This window comes from Capra hircus, unplaced genomic scaffold (assembly GCF_001704415.2).
Source record: "Capra hircus breed San Clemente unplaced genomic scaffold, ASM170441v1, whole genome shotgun sequence".
NCBI classification, from domain to species: domain Eukaryota; kingdom Metazoa; phylum Chordata; class Mammalia; order Artiodactyla; family Bovidae; genus Capra; species Capra hircus.
This window is the reverse complement of record NW_017189563.1, coordinates 334,594-353,405: the sequence shown is the minus strand read 5'-3', so window position 1 is coordinate 353,405 and position 18,812 is coordinate 334,594.

Below are 18,812 nucleotides of genomic sequence, written 5' to 3'. Positions count from 1 at the left end.
CCATTGTGTATATGTACCGCAGCTTTCTTATCCATTCATCTGCTGATGAACATTTTGGTTGCTTCTATGTCCTGGCTATTAGAAACGATGCTGTGATGAACATTGTGGTACACGTGTCTCTTTCAGTTCTGGTTTCCTCAGTGTGTATGCCCATCATTGGGATTGCTGGGTCATAATGCAGTTCTATTTCCAGTTTTTAAGGAATCTCCACACTGTGCAACTCTTGTTTTGTTCCTGATTTTAGAGGAAATGCTTATCCTGAATGGGCTTACCATGAAGAATGTTTATCCTGAATGGGCAGTATATTTTGTCAAAGGATTTCTCTACATTTGGGAGATAACAGTATGGTTCTAATGTTTCTATTTGCTAAAGTGGTTCATCACTTTGATTGGAGAATTTTGAATAATCCTTGTATCCCAGGGATAAAGTCCACTTGGTTGTAATGTATGATATTTTCAATACATTGTTGGATTGTTTGCTAGATTTTTGTTAAAGGCTTTTGCATCTATGTCCATCAGTGATATTGGCCTATCATTTTCCTTTTTTGTGGCATCTTTTACTGGTTTTGGTATATTAGATTGAATTGGAGAGTTTTCTTCCTTTTGCATTTTTCTGGAAGATTTTGAGTTAGCATAGGTGAATTTGGTAGAATTCACCTGTGAAATCGTCTGGTCCTGTGGTTTTGTTTGTTGGAGAATTTTTCATTTTAGCTTCAATATCCATGCTTGTGGTTGATCATTTAATTTTCTGCTTTTTCCTGATTCAGTTTTGGAAGGTTATACTTTTCTTTAAATGTGCCTATTTCTTCCAAGTTGCCCATTTGATTGACATATGATCACTCATAGTAGTTTCTTATGATCTTATATATTTCCATGTTGTCTGTTGTGATTTCTCCATTTTCATTTCTGATTTTATGATTTGATTCTTCTCCCTCTTCTACTTGAGTCTGGGTAATGGTTTGTCTATTTTATTTTTCCTCCTAAAGAACTAGCTTTTAGTTTGTGGACTTCTGCTAAAGTATCATTCATTTCTTTTTAACTTATTTTTTTTTCTGACTTTTATGATTTGTTTCCTTCTACTAACTTTGGGGTTTTTCTTTTCTTATTTTTCAGTAGCTTTAGATATTATTTCCTTGCTAATTTTCTGCTTGGTCAGTCTATCCATGTGGTGAGAGAGGGTTATAAAGATCCCCGCTGTTATTATGTTGTCTTAATTTCTCCTGAAGTTGAAGACTTTCATGCTTGTTAGCATTTGCTTACATGTTATGGTGCTTCTGTGTCAGGTGCATATGTATTTATAATTAATATGTCTTCTATTTGGATTTATCCTTTGATCATTACGTGCTGCCTTTCTTTGTCTCCTATGAAAGTCTTTATTTCAAACTCTCCTTTATCTGATATGAGTATTGCCCTCCTACTTTTTGTTTGTTTGTTTGTTTCTCATTTATATGGAATACCTTTTTCCAGTCTTTCACTTTCATTCTATATGTGTCCCTAGTTTAGAGATGGGTCTCTTGTACATAACATATATAGAGGTCATATTTTTGTACCCATTCAGCCAGTCTCTGCCTTTTGTGGGAGCATTAAGCCAATCTGCATTTAAAGGTAATTATTGATAAGCTTGTTTCTGTTGCCATTTCCTTTGTTGCTTGGATTCATTTTTAGAAGCACTTACTGTTTTCTGTCCAGAAATGTTTTAGCATTTGCTGAAAAGCTGGTTTGGTGATGCTGAATTCTCTCAATTTTTACCGGTCTGTAAAGTTTTTGATTTATCTTTCATGTCTGAGTGAGATCCTTGGTGGGTAGAGTAAACTTTGTTGAAGACTTTCATCTTTTATCACTTTAAATATGTCGTGCCATTCTCTTCTGTCCTGAGGAGCTTGTACTGAAACTTGAATTTTTATCCTTATGGTGATCGCCTTATGTGTTATTTGCTGCATGTCCCTTGCTGCCCTTAATATTATCTGTTTGTGTTTAACTGTTAGTTTGATTAATAAGTGTCTTGGGATGTTTTGCCTTGTGTTTACCTTGTTTGGGACTCTGGGTTTCTTGGACTTTGGTGTTCATTTCCTTTTACATATTAGAGGAAATTTCAACTATTATATCATCAAGTATTTTCCCTTGTAGAGAAAATCAGTTACTTGTCTAGTCCAGATCCAGTTGGTGGCATGAAGTGGGTGGGGTCAGAGTGAAATATCTGCTTGCAGTGCAGGAGACTTGGGTTCCATCCCTGTTTGGGAAGATCCCCTAGAGAAAGAAACAACAACCCACTCCACTGTTCTAATCTGGAAAATTTCATAGACAAAGAAGACAGGTGGAGAACAGTCAGTATGGTCACAAAGAGTTAGACATGATGACTGAATGGTTAACCATTTCTTTCAGGGACCAAGGCATGATGGTTCCCTGTGTCACTTGAGGAAGAGTTGAAAATAGTCACCATCACCTCACATGAATGACAACCCATGCCCCCAGTCTCCCTATGTATATCCAGACTGAATCTTCACCCTAAGCCAAGCTTTACCATATCTTGCACAAAGCTCTGTGAAGCTCTAGTATATTTACCCTGTTTCCATAGGGCGAGCTAGACAGGTTAGCAGCTGGTTAGCAGCCAGGACAGACCTCACTTTGCCCTGATTATTGACAGGCCAGCACTCACATTAACATTCTCAATACAGTCTAGGTTTTCCTGGAATTCATTCTGCCCCAGACATTCTCTTAGAAGCCAACTGGGACTTATCTCCTCAATGTTCAACCCCTGGCCTGAGACACACAGTCTATGGCTCTACCCACCCCACTGCTCAAGGCAAATATATACTCAAGTGGAGATTATTTCCCTTTCAGATTCCTCCAAGGAATGAAGATCCAGATTCCATGTATTATTCTCTGTCCTACTGAGCTGCATGGAAAACTTTCTTGGAGTTTTATTTTTATAGGAGGCTGTCAGTTTTTAGTTCGTTTTCCATAAGAAATTTTTCATATATGGATGTCATTGTGTTTTTGGAGGAGGTGGAACCCTACCACCTAGTCAGACCCTTCCATGACATCACTTATACAAACATGAATACAATATCTTTTTATTCCTTGTTTTTAATTTCCTCTAAGTGTGCTTTATAAGTTTTCAGTGCACAGAATATTCATTACATCAATTAAATTTTTCATAAGTATTTGGTGTGTTTTGCTAAGGCAAAAAGATATGACACTGAACAGTGAACTCCCCAAATTTGTAGGTGCCCATATAGTACTAGAGATCAGTGGAGCAATAAATACAGAAATAATGAAGAGATGAAACCAAAGAAAAACAACACCCAGCTGTGGATGTGACTGGTGATGGAAGAAACGTCTGATGCTGCAAAGAGCAATATTGCATAGGAATCAGAAATGTGAGGTCCATGAATCGATGCAAATTCGAAGTGAGCAAACAGGAGATGGCAAGAGTGAATATCACCATTCTAGGAATCAGCGAACTAAAATAGACTGGAATGGAAGATTTTAACAAAGATGACCGTTATATCTATTACTGTAGGCAAGAATTGCTGAGAAAAAAATGGAGTAACCATGATAGTCAACAAAAAAGTGTGAAATGCGCTACTTGGATGCAATCCCAAAAATGACAGAATGCTTTTTTGTTTGTTTCCAAGGCAAACTATTCAGTATCACAGTAATCCAAGTCTATGCCCTGATCAGTAATGCTGAAGAAGATGAAGTTGAACAGTTCTTTGAAGACCTACAAGACCTTCTAGAACAAACACCCAAAAAATATATCATTTTCGCTTGGAGTCAGCACGGGAGATCCCACCCATAACAAGGTCATGCAGAGGAGATCTGACAAGCAAGGATGATCAGGACTCAAGGAACTCCTTGGACCTGCTTGAGCATCTACCCTGAATCCAAAATCTGTCTGTCTGCTGTTCACTACATTATGCCTTTTCAACAATTCTTCTGACATTAACAGGGGGGTATCCCCGACCGCCTTACTCTGGAGAAAATCAACTTAGGGCTCTAGTTTATAAGCCTCCTGGGCATGAAAGGAGCATTTCAATTCAACCCCCACCCCCACCCCGTTAGCATTCTAGCTTGCTTGGCAGGTTTATCCAGACTTTTGCAACTACAGATATCGTTGTTCACAACATCCCAACCATGACACAGGAAGCCTAAGCATTCTAAAAATGTAGAACCATTTGAGGGGTGAAAAAGTTTTATTAAAATAAGAGTGGTGAAGCGTTTCATTGTTGAGCCAATGCTTGCTGCCAAGTTCCCATATCCCTTATCCATTTTGTGCCTGGGAGTGCATTAGTTAATATAGTTGGAATGTAAGATAAACAAGTAGCAGGCTGGTATTAGCCACATCAGAGCTTTGAGCTAAGAAGAATTTTTTTTTTTTTTTAACCCACTGCACCTTTGCTCCATGAGAAGGTAACTTTGTTTAGTACTTTCTGAGGCTGACACGGATTAGAGGTATAAAGAAAAAAAACACTTCAAGGGAAAAGAAGTTTTCTGTTTGATCAATCTTTATCAAAAAAGGGTCATAAAATGTCAACAGGCCTCCAAGGCCAGAAGATAATGTACACATTATAGGACCATTTTTTTATGGGAAAGGTATGTAGAAAAAAATCCTGGTTTTGATAAGGGCAAAACTGCTGGAGTGTTTAAACTGACTCTTCATGACTTTGTGTCTTTCATTTTCCTTGATGTACAAGTCAGGGTATAAAAGCCCCTTTTGAAAATAAAGTTATGGGCTTCACTCACCGAATCTTGGTCTCCCCTCGTCAGTCTCTCTCTCTCTCTTTTTGTCAATGCCGTCCATCCTTAGGGTATCTCTGGACTCTGCTGGGGCCGGACCCCAGCACTTTTCATTATAGGTAACTGGAATAAAAAAGTAAAAAGTTAAGAAACACCTGAAGTAACAGGCAAATTTGGCCTTGGAATAAAGAACAAATCAGGGCAAAGGCTAATACAGTTTTTCCCAGAGAACACACTGGTCATAGCAAATATCATCTTCCAATAACAGAAGAGAAGACTCTACTCATGGACATCACTAGATGGCCAATAAAGAAATCCGGTTGATTATATTCTTTGGAGCCAAAGATGGAAAAGGTCTCCATACAGCCAGCAAAAACAAGACTAGGAGCTGACTGTGGCTTAGATCATGAACTTCTTATTGCCAAATTCAGACTTAAATTGACAAAAGTAGGGAAAATCATTAGACCATTCAGACATGGACTATATCAAATCCCTTATAAATGTACAGCGGAAGTGACAAATAGATTTAAAGGATTAGATCTGATAGACAAAATACCTAATGAAATGTAGATGGAGGTTTGTGACATTGTACAGGAGACAGGGATCAAATCACCCCCAATAAAAAGAACTTTAAAAAGGAAAAATGGCTGTCTGAGAAGGCCTTATAAATAGCTTTAAATGAAGAGAAGCCAAAAGCAAAGGAGAAAAGGAAACATATACCCATTTAAATGCAGAGTTCAAAAGAAAAGCAAGGAGAGATAAGAAAGTGTTCCTCAGTGATCAGTGCAAAGAAACAGAGGAAAACAATATAATGGGAAAGACTAGAGATCTCTTCAAGAAAATTAGAGATACCATGGGAAGATTTCATGCAAAGATGGGCTCAATAAAATACATAAATGGTATTGAGCTATCAGAAGCAAATGGTGTTAAGAAGAGGTAGAAAGAATAAACAGAAGAACTATGCAAAAAATATCTTCATGGAGCATGGTCCTAAGATGGTGGAGGAAGAGGATGGGGAGACCACTTTCTCCCCAACAAATTCAACAAAGAACATTTAAAGGCTGTGTAAATGCCAAAAAACAACTTCTGAATGCCGGCCGAGGACATCAGACACCCAGGAAAGCAGCCCATTGTCTTCAAAAAGGGGTAGGAAAATAGATAAAAGAAAAAAAGAGACAAAAGAGGTAGGGATGGAGTTCCATCCCAGGAAGCGAGTCTTAAAAAGAGAAGTTTCCAAACACCAGGAAACACTCTCACTTCTGAGTCTGTGGCAAGCCTTGGAAGAGCAGAAGACAACATAACAGGGATGAAAATAAATAAATAACTAAAACCCACAGATTATGAGCCCAGTGGTAACTCCCCTAGTGGAGAAGCAGCGCAGATGTCTGCATCTGTCACTAGCAAGTCGGGGCTGGGGCAGGGAGGTGCGGGCTATGTTGTTTAGAGTAAAGATCAGCTGAATGCCCTGAGGGTAATCAGAACAAACTAACTTGGGCTAGCAAACCAGTCTGTGGGATAGCTACCACACAAAAAGCTCTAACATAAGACACCACTAAGACTGCACACAGAACAAATGGTGAAACAGAATTAGCCGGCTGCAGACCATCCCCCCTACAGTGACAGGCAGCCAGAGCTGGAAGTGCAGGAAGGGGGCAATCGCAGCCCCAGAGAGACATTATCAACAAAACTCCAAGCAAACTTTTTTGTTAAATAAGACTTCTTAGGATTCTGGACATTCATTATCCACCTGAGAAGGTGTGCCAGTTGTACACTCAAAAAACTGAGCAGCAAGGATGAGAGAGGTGATAAGTCGCAGCAACCGCGCTTGCCAAACACCTGAGCTATTCGGACCTGTGAAGGGCATGAAATGCAGGCCCAACCAAGTCTGCCCCTCTGAGGACTTCCTGAGTGCCTGAAACTGAGTGGGTTAGACCTGGGAGGTGCATGCAGCCCAGGGCTGGCCTCAAACTGTTCCTGGTGAAGCAACCTAGAGCCTGAGCTGTGTGTGCCACCAGTGGGGGCAGGCCAAGAGTGTCTAAGACACTGTGAGCACATGCCAGGGTTATGTGTTTGTAGTGTCCCTCCCTCCACACAGTGTGACTGAACAAGCGAACCTAAAGAAAGTGTCCCCCACCACCCACCTTGTGTAAGGGTGGAAATCAGACACTAAAGAGACCAGCAAACAGAAGAAGCTAAAACAGAGGGAACCACCTTGGAAGTGACAAGTGCAATAGATTAAAACCCTGTCATTAGTACCGACTACATAGGAAGGAGCCTATAGATCTTGAGAAATATAAGCCTGACCAAGGAACTATTTGAAAATGAACTGACCCCACACTGCTCACAACAACATCAGAGAAAGTCCTAGATATATTTTTACTCTGTTTATGATCATTCTTTTTCTTCTTTTTCTTTTTTTTTTTACATTTTTAAAATTTTGAAGTCCTCTATTACTCCTTTAATTTTCATTTTTATAACCTACTAATTCTTTAAAAAATACCTGATTTTTAAAGCAAACTTTATATATATATATATGCATAATTATATATATATGTATAATTTTTGTGACTTTCTTTTCTTCTGCTGCTTTTCTTTAATATTGTATTTTTGAAAATCTGACCTCTACTCTAGATTTTTAATCTTTGCTTTTTGATATTTGTTATCAACTTTGTACCTTTAAAAACCCAATCTTCAGTACCCTGTTTTTACTTGGGAGTGAGATTACTGGCTTGATTGCTTTCTCCTCCTTTGGACGCTCCTTTTTCTCCACCAGGTCGCCTCTATCTCCTCCCTCCCCCTTCTCTTCTCTATCCAATTCTGTGAATCTCTGTGTGTTCCAGACAGTGGAGAACACTTAGGGAACTTATTACTGACTGGATCTGTCTCTCTCCTTTTGATTCCCCCTTTTATCCTCCTGGCACCTCTGTCTCCTTTCTCCCTCTTCTTTTCTCTGTATAACTCTATGAACATCCTGAGCAGTCCATACTGTGGAGCACACATAAGGAAGTGACTACTGGCTAGCTTGCTCTCTCTTCTTTTGATTCCACCTTATCTCATTCAGATCACCTATAACTCCCTCCTCCCTTTTCTCCTCTCCATGTAACTCTGTGAACTTCTCTGTGTGTTCCTCTCTGTGGAGAAACTTTTCATCTTTAGCCCAGATGTTTTATCTATGGTGCTGTATAAAAGGAGAAGTCTTGAGACTACTGTAAAGATAAGACTGAACACCAGCAGCAGGAAGCTTAAGTCCATATCCTGAGAACATCAGAGAACTCCTGACTCCAGGAAACATTAATTGGTAAGAGCTCATCAAATGCTTCCATACCTACACTGAAACCAAGCACCACACAAGGGCCAACAAGTTCCAGAGCAAGACATATCACGCAAATTCTCAAGCAACACAGGAACACAGCCATGAGCTTCAATATACAGGCTGCACAAAGTAACTCCAAACCATTAACATCTTGTAACACATTACTGCACACTCCGTCTCACTGTAGAGAGAAAAAAATCCAGCTCCACCCACCAAAACACTGAGACAGGCTTTCCTAACCAAGAAAACTTGACAAGCCACTGATAAAAACCCCCTACAGTGAGAAAACTCCTCAGTAAAGAGGACTTCACAAACTACCAGCATACATAAAGGCCACCTTAAATGCAGTAATATAAACAAGATGAAGAGACAGAGGAATGCCAAGTAGGTAAAAGAACAGATTAAATGAGAACTAAACCAAAGAGGAAGAGATAGGGAATCTACCTGATAAAAAATTCCGAATAATGACAGTGAAAATGATTTAAAATCTTGAAATAAAGATGGAATCACAGATAAAAAGCCTGAAGACAAGGATCGAGAAGAAACACGAAAGGTTTAACAAAGACCTAGAAGAAATAAAAAAGAGTCAACATATAATGAATAATGCAATAAATGAGATCAGAAATACTCTGAAGGCAACAAATAATAGAATAACGGAGCCAGAATATAGGATTAATGAAATAGAAGATAGAATGGTCAAAATAAATGAATCAGAGAGGAAAAAAGAAAAAGGAAATCAAAGAAATGAGGACAAACTCAGAGACCTCCAGGACAATATTAAACGCCCTAACATTTGAATCTTAGCAGTCCCAGAAGAAGAAGACAAAAAGAAAGACCATGAGAAAATACTTGAGGAGATAATAGTTGAAAACTTCCTTAAAATGGGGAAGGAAATAATCACCCAAGTCCACGAAACCTGGAGAGTCCCACAGAGGATAAACCCCCAGTAAAACACCCCAGTTCAGTTCAGTCGCTCAGACATGTCTGACTCCTTGCGACCACATGAATAGCAGAATGCCAGGCCTCCATGTCCATCGACAACCCCCAGAGTCCACTCAGACTCACGTCCATCGAGTAGGTGATGCCATCATGCCATCTCATCCTCGGTCGTCCCTTTTTCGTCCTGCCCCTAATCCCTCCCAGCATCAGAGTCTTTTCCAATGAGTCAACTCTTCGCATGAGGAGGTTTAAGTACTGGAGTTTTAGCTTGAGTATCATTCTTTTCAAAGAAATCTCAGGGTTGATCTTCACAATGGATTAGTTGGATATTCTGGCAGGCGAAGGGACTCACAAGAGTCTTCTCCAACACCACATTTCAAAAGCATAAATTCTTCGGTGCTCAGCCTTCTTCACAGTCCAATTCTCACATCCATACATGACCACCAAAAAACCATAGCCTGGACTAGATGGACTTTTGTTGGCAAATAATGTCTCTGCTTTTGAATACGCTATCTAGGTTGGTCATAACTTTTCTTCCAAGGAGTAAGTGTCTTTTAATTTCATGGCTGCAATCACCATCTGCAGTGATTTTGGAGCCCAATAAAATAAAGTCTGACACTGTTTCCACTGTTTCCCCATCTATTTTCCATGAGTGATGGGACCAAATGCCATGATTTTTGTTTTCTGAATGCTGAGTTTTAAGCCAACTTTTTCACTCTCCTCTTTTATTGCATCAAGAGGTTTTTAAGTCCCTTTTCACTTTCTTCCATAAGGGTGGTGTCATGTGCATATTTGAAGTGATTGATATTTCTCCTGGCAATCTTGATTGCAGCTTGTGTTTCTTCCAGTCCAGCGTTTCTGATGTACTGTGCATAGAAGTTAAATAGGCAGGGTGACAATATACAGTCTCGACTTACTCCTTTTCCTATTTGGAACCAGTCTGTTGTTCCATGTCCAGTTCTAACTGTTGCTTCCTGGCCTGCATACAGATTTCTCAAGGGGCAGGTTAAGTGGTCTGGTATTCCTATCTCTTTCAGAATTTTCCACAATTTATTGTGATCCAAAAAGTCAAAGGCTTTGGCATAGTCAATAAAGCAGAAATATATGTTTTTCTGGATCTCTCTTGCTTTTTCCATGATCCAGAGGATGTTGGCAATTTGATCTCTGGTTCCTCTGCCTTTTCTAAAACCAGCTTGTATGTCAGGAAGTTCACCATTCACGTATTGCTGAAGCCTGGTTTGCAGAATTTTGAGCATTACTTTACCAGCTTGTGAGATGAGTGCAATGCACATATTAATCAAATTAACAAAGATTAAACACAAAGAACAAATATTAAAAGCAGCAAAGGAAAACCAACAAATAACACACAAGGGGATTCCCATAAGGATAACAACTGATCATTCAATAGAAACTCTTCAGGCCGGAAGGGAATGGAAAGACATACTTAAAGCGATGTAAGAGAATAATCTACAGACCAGACTACTGTAACCACTAAGGATCCAACTCAAGTATGAAGGAGAAATCAAAGCTTTACAGACAAGCAAAAGCTGAGAGAATTCAGCACCACCAAACCAGCTCTCCAAGAAATGATTAAGTGTACTCTCTAGACCGGAAACAAAAAGGGTATATAAACCTGAAACCAAAGCAATAAAGTAAATGGCAATGGGATCATACTTACCAATAATTACCTTAAACGTAAATGGGTTGAATGCCCCAACCAAAAGACAAAGACTGCCTGAATGGATACAAAAAAAGACCCTTACATATGTTGTCTAAAAGAGACCCACCCAAAAACAAGGAACACATACAGACTGAAAGTGAAGGGCTGAAAAAAGTTATTCCATGTAAATAGAGACCAATAAAGCAGGTGTAGCAATACTCATTGCAGATAAAATAGACTTTAAATCAAAGGCTGTGTAAAGAGACAAAGAAGGACACTACATAATGATCAAAGAGTCAATCCAAGAAGATGATATAACAATTATAGATATATATGCACCCAACATAGGAGCACTGCAATATGTAAGACAAATGCTAACACAATGAAAGAGGAAGTTAACAATAACACAATAATAGTGGGAGACTTTAATACCCCACTCACAACTATGGATAGATCAATCAAACAGAAAATTAACAAAAAATTAAAAAAAAAAAAACTTTAAATGATAAAATAGACCACTTAGACCTAATTGATATCTATAGGACATTTCGCCACAAAACAATGAATTTCACCTTTTTCTCAAGTGCATGCAGAACCTTCTCCAGGGTAGATCCTGGGCCATAAATCTAGCCTTGGTAAATTAAAAAAAAAATTATTGAAATCATTCCAAGCATCTTTCCTGACCATAATGCAGTAAGATTAGATTTCAATTACAGGAGAAAAACTATTAAAAATTCCAACATATGAGGGCTGAACAACATGCTTCTGAATAACCAACAAATCACAGAATACATCAGAAAATAATTCAAAATATGCATAGAAACGAATGAAATGAAAACAGAACAATCCAAAATCTGTAAAACTGTGCTAAGGGGAAGGACTTAGGACACTGTAAAAGCTGTGCTAAGGGGAAAGCTCATGGCAATACAGGTCATATCTCAAGAAACAAGATAAAAGTCAAATAAATAACCTAACTCTACACCTAAGCAACTAGTAAAGGAAGAAATGGAGAACCTCAGGGTTAGTAGAAGGAAAGAAATCTTAAAAACTAGGGCAGAAATAAAAGAAAAAAACACAAAAGAGACCATAGCAGAAAGCAATAAAGCCAACATTGGTTCTTTGAAAGGATAAATAAAATTGACAAACCATTAGCCAGACTCATCAAGTAACAAAGAGAGAAAAATCAAATCAATAAAATTAGAAACGAAAATGGAGAGATTACAACAGACAACACAGAAATACAATGGATCATAAGAGACTATTATCAGCAATTATATGCCAAGAAAATGGACAACGTGGAAGAAATGGACAAATTCTTAGAAAAGTACATCTTTTCAAAACTGAACCAGGAATTAATAGAAAATCCTAACAGACTCATCACAAGCACGGAAATTGAAACTTAATCAGAAATCTTCCAGCAAATAAAAGCCCAGGTCCAGACAGCTTCACAGCTGAATTCTACCAAAAATTTAGAGAAGAACTAATATCTATCCTAGCCAAACTCTTCCAGAAAATTGAAGAAGAAAGGAAACTTTCAAACTCATTCTATAAAGCCGTTATCACCCTCTCACCAAACCCTGACAAAGATGCCACAAAAAAGGAAAACTACAGGCCAATATCACTGATGAACATAGATGCAAATATCCTCAACAAAATTCTAGCAATCAGATTCCAACAAAACATTAAAAGATCACACACTATGACCAAGTGGGTTTATCCCAGGGATACAAGGATTCTTCAATATCTGCAAATGAATCAATGTAATACACCACATCAATAAATTGAAAAATAAAAGCCATATGAATTATCTCAATAAATTCAGAGAAAGAGTTTGAAAAATTCAACATGGATTTACAATTAAAAAACAGACTCTCTAGAAAGCAGGAATAGAAGGAACATACCTCAACATAATAAAAGCTATATATGACAAAACCACAACAAACATTATCCTCAATGGTGAAAAATTGAAAGCATTTCCCCTAAAATCAGGAACAAGACAAGGGTGCCCAGTTTCACCACTACTATTCAACATAGTTCTGGAAGTTTTGGCCCGAGCAATCAGAGTAGAAAAAGAAATAGAAGGAATCCAAATTGGAAAAGAAGAAGTAAAACTCTCGCTGTTTGCAGATGACATGATCCTCTACACAGAAAACACTAAAGACTCCACCAGAAAATTACTAGAGCTAATCAATGAATATAGTAAATTTGCAGAATATGAAATCAACACACAGAAATCCCTTGCATTCCTACACACTAATAATAAGAAAATAGAAAAAGAAATTAAGAAAACAATTACATTCACCATTGTAATGAAAAGAATAAAATACTTCGGACTATATCTTCCTAAACAAACTAAAGACTTATATATATAAAACTATAAAACACTGGTGAAAGAAATCAAAGAGGACACTAATAGATGGAGAAATATACCATGTGCATGGATCGAAAGATCAATATAGCGAATATGAGTGTACTACTCAAAGCAATCTATAGATTCAGTGCAATCCCTATCAAGCTGCCAGCAGTATTTTTCACAGAGCTAGAACAAATAATTTCACAATTTGTATGGAAATACAAAAAACCTAGAATAGTCAAAGCAATCTTGAAAAAGAATGAAACTGGAGGAATCAATCTGCCTGGCTTCAAGATCTACTACAAAGCCACAGTCATCAAGACAGTATGGTACTAGCATAAAGACAGAAAAAGAGATCAATGGAACAAAATAGAAAGCCCAGAGATAAATCCACACACCTATGGACACCTTATCTTTAACAATGGAGGCGAGAATATACAATGGAGTAAAGACAATCTCTTTAACAAGCGGTGCTGGAAAAACTGGTCGACCACTTGTAAAATAATGAAATTAGATCACTTTCTAACACCATACACAAAAATAAACTCAAAATGGATTAAAGGTCCAAACGTAAGACCAGAAGCTCTAAAACTCCTAGAGGAGAACATAGGCAAAACACTCTCCGACATAAATCACAGCAGGATCCTCTATAACACACTTCCCAGAATACTGGAAATAAAAGCAATTATAAACAAATTGGACATAAATAAACTCAAAAGCTTGTGCACAACAAAGGAAACTATAAGCAAGGTGAGAAGATGGCCTTCAGAATGGGAGAAGATATAGCAAATGATGCAACTGACAATTCATCTCAAAAATATATAAGTAATTCCTGCAGCTAAACTCCAGAAAAATAAATAACCCAATCAAAAAATGGGCCAATGATCTAAGTAGACATTTCTCCAAAGAAGACATATGGATGGCTAACAAACACATGAAAAGATGCTCAACATCACTCATTATCAGAGAAATGCAAATCAAAACCACAATGAGGTACCATTTCATGCCAGTCAGAATGGCTGCTATCAAAATGTCTATAAGCAATAAATGTTTGAGAGGGTGCGGAGAAAAGGGGACCCTCTTACACTGTTGGTGGGAATGCAAACTAGTACAGCCACTATGGAGAACAGTGTGGAGATTCCTTAAAAAAAAAAAAAGAAAAAAAAAAAAACTGGAAATAGAACTGCCTATGACCCAGCAATTCCACTGCATGGCATACACACTGAGGAAATAAGAATTGAAAGAGACATGTGTAACCAAATGTTCATCACAGCACTGTTTATAATAGCCAGGACATGGACGTAACCAAGATGTCCATCAGCAGATGAATTGATAAGAAAGCTGTGGTATATATACACAATGGAGTATCACTCAGCCATTAAAAAGAATACATTTGAACCAGTTCTAATGAGGTGTGTTAAACTGGAGCCAATTTTACAGAGTGAAATAAGCCAGAAAGAAAAATACCAATACAGCATACTAATGCATATATATGGAATTTAGAAATATGATAATGATAACCCTGTACGCGAGACAATAAAAGAGACAGAGACGTATAAAATAGCCTTTTGGACTCTGTGGGAGAGGGTGAGGGTGGGATGATTTGGGAGGATGGCATTGAAACATGTATAATATCATACAAGAAATGAATTCCCAGTCTAGGTTCGATGCCAGATACAGGATGGTTGGGGCTGGTGCACAGGGATGAACCAGAGGGATGGTATGGGGAGGGAGCTGGGAGGGGAGTTCATGTTTGGCAACACGTGTACACCAGTGGAGGAGTCATGTTGATGTATGGCAAAACCAATACAATATTTTAAAGTAAGATAATAATAATGAAATAAACGTTAAAAAAAATAGCTTTTTTATGCAGATAATAACGATGGTATGATCACCAACTTTGAGCCAGACAACCTGGAAAACAAAATCAAATGGGCCTTAGAAAGAATCACTACGAACAAAGCTAGTTAAAGTGATGGAATCCAGTTGCTCTAATTCATATCGTAAATTATGATGCTGTGAACGTGCTGACCTCAATATGCCAACAAATTTTGAAAACTCAGCATTGGCCACAGGTTTGAAAAATGTAAGTTTTTATTCCAATCCCAAAGAGAGTCAGTACCAAAGCATACTCAAGCTATTTAACAAATGCAACTCAACTCACATGCTAGTAAAGTAATGCTCAAAATTCTCCAAGTCAGGCTTCTATAATATGTGAACCATGAACTTTCAAATGTTTAAGCTCATTTTAGAAAAAGCAGAGGAACCAGAGATCAAATTGCCAACATCCACTGGATAATTGAAAACACAAGAGAGTTCCAGAAAAGAACAAAAAAACAAAAAACACATATTTCTGGTTTATTGACCATAGCAAAGCCATTGACTGTGTGCATCATGATAAACTGTGGAAAATTCTGAAAGAGATAGGAATACCAGACCACCTGACCTGCCGCCTGATAAATCTGTATGCAGGGGAGCAACCAACAGTTAGAGCTAGACAAGGAACAAAAAACTGGTTCCAAATAGGAAAAGGAGTACATCAAGGCTGTATATTGACACCCTGTCTATTTAACTTATGTGAAGAGTATTTCATGAGAAATCTTTCGCTGGAGGAAACACAAGCTGGAATCAAACTTGCCAGGAGAAATATAAATAAACTCAGATATGCAGATGACACCACCCTTATAGCAGAAAGTGAAGAAGCACTAAAGAGACTCCTGATGAAAGTGAAAGAGGAGAGTAAAATGTTGGCTTCAGTTCAATTCAGTCGCTCACTCGTGTCTGATTCTTGCGACCCCATGAATCGCAGCACACCAGGCCTCCCTGCCCATCACCAACTCCCGAAGTTAACTCAGACCCATGTCCATTGAGTCAGTGATGCCATACAGCCATCTCATCTTCTGTCACCCCCTTCTCCTCCTGCCCCCCAATCCCTTCCAGCATCAGAGTCTTTTCCACTGAATTAACTCTTCACATGAGGTGGGCAAAGTACTGGAGTTTTAGCTTTAGCATCATTCCTTCCAAAGAAATTCCAGGGCTGATCTCCTTCAGACTGGTTGAATCTCCTTCCAGTCCAAGGAACTCTTCAGAATCTTCTCCAATACCACTGTTCAATAGCATCAATTCTTTGGCACTCATCTTTCTTAACAGACCAACTCTCACATCCATACATGACCACTGGAAAAACCATAGCCTTTACTAGATGGACCTTTGTTGGCAAAGTAATGTCTCTGCTTTAAAGTTCAGCATTTAGAAAACTAAGATCATAGAACCCAGCCGCATCACTTCATAGAAAATAGATGGAGAAACAGTGGAAACAGTGGGTGAATTTATTTTGCGGTGGCTACAAAATCATTACATATGGTGGTTGCAACCATGAAATTTGAAGACACCTATTCCTTGGAAGCAAAGTTATGACCAATCTACTAAAGCATACTAAATCTACCAGCATACGAAAAAGCAGAGACATTGCTTTACCACCAAAGGTCGATATATTCAAGGCTATGGTTTTCCAGTAGTCATGTATAGATGTGAGAGTTGGACTATAGAGAAAGGTGAATGTTGAAGTAGTGATGCTTTTGAGATATGGTGTTGGAGAAGACTCTTGAGAATCCCTTGGACTGTAAGGAGAGCCAACCAGCCAATCTCTCTAAAGGAGGTCAGTCCTGAGTGTTCAATGGAAGGACTGATGTTGAAGCTGAAATTCCAATACTTTGTCCACCTGATGCCCAGAGCTGGCTCATTTAAAAAGACCTTGATGCTGGAAACGATTGAAGGTGGGAGGATTAGGGGATGTCAGAGGATGAGATGGCTGGATGGCATCACCGACCCATTGGACATGAGTTTGAGTAAACTCCAGGCCTGGCATGCTGCAGTCAATGTGGTCACAAGCAGACACTACTGAGTGACTGAACAGAACTGAACTGAACTGTAAATATGATTTTTTAGAATTTTTGCTGTCTTCTGGCTCTCTGTTGTTGCAAAAAACAAAATTAAAAAAAGCAGATTTTTTTTCTATTTTATTCTAAAAATACTTAAAATATCCACTCTCCAAGAAAAATTATTGGAAATAAGAAACAAATCCATTATAGTTGTAAGATACAAAATCAATTAATCATTTTTTTCACTCTTTACATTAATGGTGATTCATCAATAAGATAATTTAGGGAAATACATATCATTTTAAATCATATCAAAACAGATAAAATATCTGGAGATAGTTTTATTGAAGCTAGTGAATGCCCTTTACACTGAACACAAATGATATGTTGAAGAAAAATGATCACACAAATAAATGGAAAGATATTCTGTGCTCATGTATTGGAAGAATTAATGTGTTCAAAATTATGTTAAGTAATGCACTATTCAATAGAATTTTCACCAAAATCCTAAGGATATTTTTCATAGAAATGGAACCAAAATCAGTTTTAAATTTATATGGACCCTCAAAACATCTCAAGAAACAAAAATAATTTTGCAGGAAAAAAAAAGTGGAGAAGTCACAGATTCTGATTTCAAAATATACTGCTCAGCTTCAGTAATCAAAATAGCATGGTAATAGCAAAACAAAACAAGAACTCAGATCTATATCCTAGAATACATTTGAAAGCCCATAAAGATACCTGAAAATACATGCAGAATTCATATTTGACAAGGAATCAAAGAACATACATTGGAGAAATAATTGTCTTCTCAAGAAATGATGCTTAGAAAACAGGGAAACAACCATACGACAAGAAATGAATTTAGATTATTATGCTGCAACAACAACAACAAAATAAATCATTCAAAATGGATTAAAGACTTGAATGTAAGACCTGAAAGAATATAATACCGGAAGAAAAAATGAGAAATGCACTCCTTGACATGTGTATTAATCACATCCTTCTAAACATCTCTTTTCCAGAAACCAGAAAAAAAATTGAAAATAAATAAATATGAATTGCATCAAATTAAGTAAATGTGCATAGGAAAGGAATCCATTAAGAAAGCAGAAAGACAACCCACCAAAGGGAAGAGCATTTGTATAAGATATAGCTAATAAGGCATGTCCAAATTACATGCAAAGAACTCACAGAACTCAACAAGAAAAACCAATATTCAGCCCGATTGAAAATTCATCAGAGAATCTAAATAGACATTTTTCCAAAGACAGCATGCATATGGCCAACAGGCCCCTGGGCGGGGGGGGGGGGGGGGAGGGAATTCAGCATTACTAACTACTATGGAAATGCAAATAAAAAATGTAATGAGATATCATATTACACCTGTTAGAATGGCTTTCTTCAAAAACACAAAAATGTGTTGCCCCCATGGCTCAGTGGTAAAGAATCCATCTGCCAATGTGGAAAACAGGGGCATGATCCATGGTCCAGGAAGTTATGGAGCAACAAATCCATTATGTCACAACAACTGAACTTGTTCTCAGCCCCTTGATCAGTGACAACTGAAGCCTGTGTACTGTAGAACCTGTGTACAGTAACCAGAGAAACCATCAACATGAGAAACTTGTGCACTACAACTAGAAATTTACCCCCAGCTGCTGCAATGAAAGAAAAGCCTATCAGTGAATGAACACACGGCACAAACAATAAATAAACAAATAAATAAATATTTTTAAAGATGAGAACAGTATATTGGAGAGGGTGTGGAATGTAGCGAAAAGGGAACATTTGTGCACTGTGTAAATTATTGGTTGTATTGGATTTATACATCATATTTTATTTATCCATTTTTTGATATAAAGGGACATTAAGTTGATTCCATTACTTGACTCTTGTTCTTGATTTTAAAGGGAAAGCTTTCTTT